This window comes from Amphiura filiformis, chromosome 6 (genome assembly GCF_039555335.1).
Source record: "Amphiura filiformis chromosome 6, Afil_fr2py, whole genome shotgun sequence".
Taxonomy (NCBI): Eukaryota; Metazoa; Echinodermata; class Ophiuroidea; order Amphilepidida; family Amphiuridae; genus Amphiura; species Amphiura filiformis.
In genome coordinates, this window is record NC_092633.1 from 16,724,228 (window position 1) to 16,731,465 (window position 7,238).

The 7,238-nt window shown below is 34.9% G+C and overlaps 1 protein-coding gene across 1 annotated transcript in view; it reads left to right on the forward strand.

The window, feature by feature from the left end:
- The window catches only part of LOC140155073 (peripheral plasma membrane protein CASK-like), a 277,597-nt gene that overhangs the window by 186,006 nt on the left and 84,353 nt on the right, over window positions 1-7,238 (forward strand).

Here is a 7,238-nt window from a genome sequence, read left to right on the forward strand (position 1 = left end):
CTGGTCAATACATTGTCATGTCTGTGCCACAAATCACAGTCTTACTGGTCAGTACATTGTCATGTCTAAGCCTCAAATCAGTCTTACTGGTCAGTACATTGTCATGTCTGAGCCTCAAATCACAATCTTACTGGTCAGTACATTGTCATGTCTGAACCACAAATCACAGTCTTACTGGTCAGTACATTGTCATGTCTGAGCCTCAAATCACAGTCTTACTGGTCAGTACATTGTCATGTTTGAGCCACAAATCACAGTCTTACTGGTCAGTACATTGTCATGTCTGAGCCACAAATCACAGTCTTACTGGTCAGTACATTGTCATGTCTGAACCTCAAATCACAGTCTTACTGGTCAGTACATTGTCATGTCTGAGCCTCAAATCACAGTCTTACTGGTCAATCAGTACATTGCCATGTCTGAGCCGCAAATCACAGTCTTACTGGTCAGTACATTGTCATGTCTGAACCTCAAATCACAATCTTACTGGTCAGTACATTGTCACGTCTGAGCCTCAAATCACAATCTTACTGGTCAGTACATTGTCATGTCTGAACCTCAAATCACAGTCTTACTGGTCAGTACATTCTCATGTCTGAGCCTCAAATCACAGTATTTTACTGGTCAGTACATTGTCATGTCTGAACCTCAAATCATAGTCTTACTGGTCAGTACATTGTCATGTCTGTGCCACAAATCACAATCTTACTGGTCAGTACATTGTCATGTCTGAACCACAAATCACTGAGCCTCAAATCACAGTCTTACTGGTCAGTACATTGTCATGTCTGTGCCCCAAATCACAGTCTTACTGGTCAGTACATTGTCATGCCTGAGCCTCAAATCACAGTCTTACTGGTCAGTACACTGTCATGTCTAAGGTTGTGTTGATAGGATCAGATTTATAATGTTATTTAAAGGTTAATTTGTCAATCTGCTGTAATAACACATACCGGGAATGACAAAACAATGCCGGTAGTTATAATGAATTACAGATTGCAATCCCATGCGTGACATTTAGCACGGTACCACATCATAAAATAGCCGCTGCTACAACAGCGTAAAGTCATGCATCCCATGACATTTGGTACAGAAGCTTTCAACACAATTAATAGTATCACTTAGAAATACTAATGTGACACAAAATTAAGAATGCAAACAGCTAGTCCCCGATGACCACATAAGAGTTATTATAAAAAACTGCAATGACAAAACATGTATATTGTTTACAATGAACCACAAACATTCATTAGCATGCAAAAATTACGAGTAGCATTAAGTTTGTTCTGAATGTGAGTTAGCAGATGAGAATCTAATTGTACGGCAGACTGTCGTCATACACATGGTGTAAGTATATCAGTCTGCTTGTGTCCAAAATAGCAAAACAAGGTATAGTATTTAGTTTGTCTCTGGATAACATTTCTGTTGAGATTTAAGGCGATGCTGATCGGGTCATTCTGTTCAGACAAACTTGGTTGCAAATAGTTCAGAATCATAGCTCTGAAGAGTATCTTGGCAATTGGAAGCCGCACCCAGTGAAATGCGCATTGACATCACTGACTGCATTAGAGACAAAGCAGTGTAGTGTAAAGACTAAGGACACTGATCCATCCTTTCTGATCTAGTGAGATTATGAATCTTTGAAAATGTGTTATTGTGTTTACCACAATAAACCATTACAACCAGTATCAGCTCCCATGGTTTCATTTTAATGCAGTAGAAATTTAAACAAAAATTGTTTCCCAATATAAAAGTCTTTTATTTTTATTTAGTACACTTTAGGCCTTGAGCAGAGATTGAGCAGTAGGAATCATCACTTTTCCTGGAATGGTAATTTATAGAATGATTACAATTTTATTCTTATAAAAAGTATGGAAGTTCTCTTATGTGTACTTACTTTCCCCAGGGTTACTTTAGTATTGATTGATTAGTTTGATGAACTAATCATGGATGTGGACAAGTCTTGTTATTAATATATGTACATCCTGATGAATTCCCCATTGTCAGAAGGGAAATGCTTTGGTGCATTGCTCCCAGTCATCTGGTATGGATGCGACAAAGTCAGAGTCTTAATCATGACTTAGGGGTCTGCAGAACCCAAGGTGTATTGATTAGCAACAATTCAAGCTATTTTCAATTACAAACAAATGATCTCATTTTGTATGGTTAGCAATCGATTCTCACCACAATGTGAACTCGCTATGTGAAGAAATAAAAGCACAAAGCTCCAGACACATAAATGATTGTCAACGAAAAAAGAAAAAAAGTCAGTGACCTTTCTGAAATCAAACCAGGGACCTTTAGATAGTCTTAGATGGTCTTACAGTTAGCTTATGAGTCAGCTGGAGGAAAGGGCATGTGATTTAATATCAACTAGTTTTTTAATTTAACATTATACAATTTAAGTCTGATGAAAGCTTGACCACTCACTCAGTGACCGGCTGCAGCGGTACTGTGATTAAAGTTTCAGTACCCCCATAATTATCCAATGTTTCCAGTGTACAATCTCACTTATTATGAATTCCCATTGAGGAAGTTTATCTACTTATAATACAATTTATTCAAGAAGTGAAGAAAGAGAGATATTCCTGTTTGTCTTAAACTTAGTCAAAATATTACCCCATAAAATTATCATATTCCATCTAATTAGCACCCGGGTGTTTTAGTAAACCATCTAAACTGGGCGCTTCATAAATACGGGGGTAGTCAATAAGTTCATGGCACAAGTTATGTTACTTTGTCGTAAGGTAATGACAAAGCTTGTTCCTCCACAACGTTACTGCAAAAATAGTTGAATTTTGCATTACTGTATATGGGCAGGATAGTAGGCCTACCTCCTTGAATTCACAGGTGCTACCAGTTAAGTAAACACAGGGCCCGGTCCCCGCACTCCGTGCATCCGCGGGTTTTCATGCTCGTCGAAAATTTCGCGAAATAAGGGGTGTTTTTAGATGAAGAAACAAGATTCATGAAACACACAAAAAGGGGTGTTTTTCAAACCATGTGTTCGCGAAATTAAAAAAAAGGGTATTTTCATCGAGCAGTCTACGCGTTTCTGCCAGAAAATGGTATATTAGAAATATAGTTCGCGTTTTAGCGAAAATAGGGGTATTGTCGAAGGGCAAATAATTCGCGAAATCGCTAAAAAAAGGGGTGTTTTTCCCCTAAAAACTTCGCGAAATGAGATGCAAAAGGGGGTGTTTTTAAAGTTCACCGACAAGCATGAATACCTGCGGATGCACGGAGTGCGGGGACCGGGACACAGGGCCATCCGATGCAGGTAAAAACCCTAATGAAATTGATCAATGTACAGTTGCTGTGAATGTTGACGAAGTCCTTGACATTCAACAGCAGTGAAATGGTCCTTTTGAGTTTAAGCCTTGAAGATCATCCAAGGTACAAAAGACTTGCTGACATCACAACTAATGTCATACGTGCTGGTACAAAAGCATTAATAATTAATAAAAACCCAAACAAGAAGGATTAGATGGCCACAAAATATGACACCTCTGGTGAAATAATCACTGAAGTTATGAGTCCATCCAGTCGAAGCACCTGGATCTCTTACGAAGACCATTACTCAGTTACCATGGTGCAAGGTCTTCAGTCACTGTTTTCTGAGATTCAAGGAGAGACTTGATGACAGATCATTTGCCAAATGAAAATATAATCGTAGGCATATATCATACAAGTTTGATAGCAAAATTGATGCAAGCCATCAAGTGAAGAAGGTTGGTGGTAGTAGTGGGACTGTTCTCGTACCCTATTCCCGACAGAAGCGTCAGATAACTAAAACAACCATATTGTGGTTGAAGCATAGTCTCCAGTTGGTGAAGCATATTGAAGAACTTTAAGTCCTACCTACATAATATCAGATTTGCTGTTGATCAATGCTGATCATGGAGCAATTGGAAGACTTCCATTTTGTTTACAAAGAAGGTTTCAAGATAAATGGTGACAGTTGCAAAAAAGTATGCAGTGACCATGTTCAAAAGTGTGAATTTGGCTGGTACTCTTTAAAAATGTCTTGTTCTACAAACTTATTGGCTGCCCCTCATACCACATTTTGAAAATCAAACAGGAAATTTTTGAAGTCTGTGGGAACTAAACAAATATGAGGTTCTTTACTCAGCTTTGATGGGTTAATTGCTAAATGTTAAAGATGCATATGTCAGTTCAAAAAGAATAGAATTATTATGCCCCTTGAGATAGGAAACAAGGTAGGAATACTATCACCTGCCCTAAATAAAAACATTTACTATCCAACTCTATTCCTCATAGTGCTATTAAATACACAGGTGCTAACAGATAATAGACAGTGAATTTTAATTGCTGTAGGGAAATGTTTGCAAATTTATATTTGTATGCTATTTTTTCCCGATGTGTGTTGAATATGAGCATTCCTCGAGGCGGTGTACGTCTTGACTGAGGCGTCCATTGTTTCTCACTTATCTTGTTTTTAGTGCTTTAGAAATTGAGTAGGTGAATATGATAGTGACCCACTTTGGGAGGTGGTGTGTGTGTATATGACATAGTTATCACCGAGAGTAAATACTCATTATGTATAAGTGATTTAAAGCGATGCTCAATGCACAAGACTTTTATTTGGAAGCAATTTTGAAAACTTTTAATGCAATTATAGAAAGCTTCAGGTAAACTGAAATACAGAAAATATCAGATATAACAAAAGTGCCATCATGACTAGATTCAGACTAGATTGTAGCCTAAATTAGATAAGCGTCAAAATAACATTTAACAATAAAACATGATGGATGTATGCATCTAAGGCAATAGCCTGAGAAATGATGCATCCCTTTTACAAATTAATACAACAAAATATACTAAACACATGCATAAAAAATGTACAAAATGTATTACAAAATGTATTACAGAGGTCTCATCCGTTTGAATGTATAGCGTAAGCAATCATGTATTAAATCTGACAAAGAATGTTGAATAGAGAAAAACTTGTTTACAAAGATTTGACTTTAAACACATGACACAAATGGCCGTCTTGATTTAATAGTTTGTCTCAAAGCCCTTCCCAAGTTGAAAACCTAATGCAGAATTTTTTTTATTTTTATTTTTACTGAAATTTAAAAAAATTAAATGGTGGGACAAGCTTTTTGAGAAGGATACGCCAGGGAATATGCACTCATAGTTTCACTGTGTTCAAGATGAAGAATTTTATTGACATTTTCAACTTTGGCTATTTTTAACGTCACAAGATTTTTGTATGGTGGTTTTTGGGAAAAAATACCAGCGCCAAAAAAATGAAATGGACTCAATCCAGCGGCAATAGTCCACAATACCACCCAAAAAGCAGGCTATTTTACTAATGCGTGCGGGGGCTTAATTGAGACAAACTATTAAATTAAGATGGCCTAATAAATCGAAGAAGTAAAGCACATTAAAAAACTATACAGGAATAAAACACACACAAAATAGAGATAAACATATGCAAAAACTTGGAGAAACATGACATACTATATGTTACACCAGTAATAAGTTACATTTCCCGTTTTCTTTTTGAGTAATCATGATTATATGAAGTATTTCAAAATGTGCTATCAGAAGGAAAATGTACACTGATAAATTAATATTGAATAGTTCCTTACAATATTGAGGTTGCTCTTTGCTCATGAATAAAAAACTAAGTTAAATATGCATAAATGTATTGTATATACATCTTATATCTCATTCTTATTGCTTCTTACATGTATTATATCTGAAAGTATGAAATAAAGCTTGTTAGATATTTGTTTTCATGAGGAGGAAGTAAGATGAATTGTTTAGATGTGAATGGATCTTTGTTAGCCCAATATGTGCCTCACTTTATTACAAAACATGGTTAGAATATATAACATCAAATTCAAATTGGAATTGTTTTTGAATAAAAAGTGATTCAAAATTGTATTTAGTGAAATAAAATACATGCAAAGGTGACAATTGCCTGCATTATAACTGCATCAGCTGCACCTGATCATATGTTCGTGATCATACGGGAATAGTTTACACATTTTAATTATGATTCAGCTACTACAGATGCGCATGTAGTGGTGCTGTTACAACTTAATTGTATCAAATCTCATTTAAACACATGTCGATATCATATTTTTTTTACAAGTGAGGTGAAATGCTAACAAAACCAGTCACTTTCCCAAACCTTTTATCTTATTTTACTCATGACTTCACACAAGATTATTAGAGTGCTGATGCTAAAAGCTGAATTTATTTTATGCTTTATTTATTTTATGTTTTCTTATACAATTTTGTTGTTGCGTTATTTCAATTTCTTTGCATTGACGCTTTCAACTCGTATTATTTCTCTACTTGTAACCAAATTTATATTTTGTTCATGCTAATCATACACATATATCATTTGCACAATATTTCTTTAATGTGATGACCCTGTCTTCCGTCTGTTTTGGATAATTTGTCTGTTTCTCTGCATCTAGTTAATACTGTACTACACCCCTATGTGTATTAATTTTCTTTGTTTTGTTTTTATCATAATCTTGTTTTTTTTTTTCTGCATAAAATTATGCTTTACTTGTTTTTGATTTGCTCTGCATTCGTTCTATGCTGAAAATTGCAACATTACTTTACTCTGAATGGCTTTATTCATGAGTTCAGATTATTCATAATGCAGTGCATAAATGTAGCAGCAAAGCATGATGGGATATGTATGAATTTTTCAGTCATTTTCATTTGTGGTGAACTTACTATGGCAAGAAAATATTCAGTGTCCCACAATGCTGCATAATAGCTGTCAGGCACAGTGAACTTAGGTAAATTGGATACAATATTACCATGTGCTTAAAGCTCTGCTTGCAAGTAACTCAAAGCCAATTAGATGTAAATAAGCAAGATATAAATAAAATAAAAAAATAAAAAAATGCGCTAATTGTAGCATATGTATGGTATATTCAGCATGAGCAGAAGTAAAAGCACAAAATGGTTTATATTAATGTTAAGCTAAATTTTCATAGAGAATTGTGATGTGAAATTGCATCGTATTTGATATTTCCTGTGAATGATATTTACTAGTAGCAAAATGAAGTAAAATAGTACCAAATTTGAAAATAAGTATAAAAGTTATAAGAATTTATCGATAATTTTATACTTTACTATTTTGCTGCTGTAAAGATTCATTCTTAAGTTGATTTTATTTATATTTATATATTATTATTCATATTTATATAATTAATTGCTCTAGTTAGATCTGGCTTTTTATA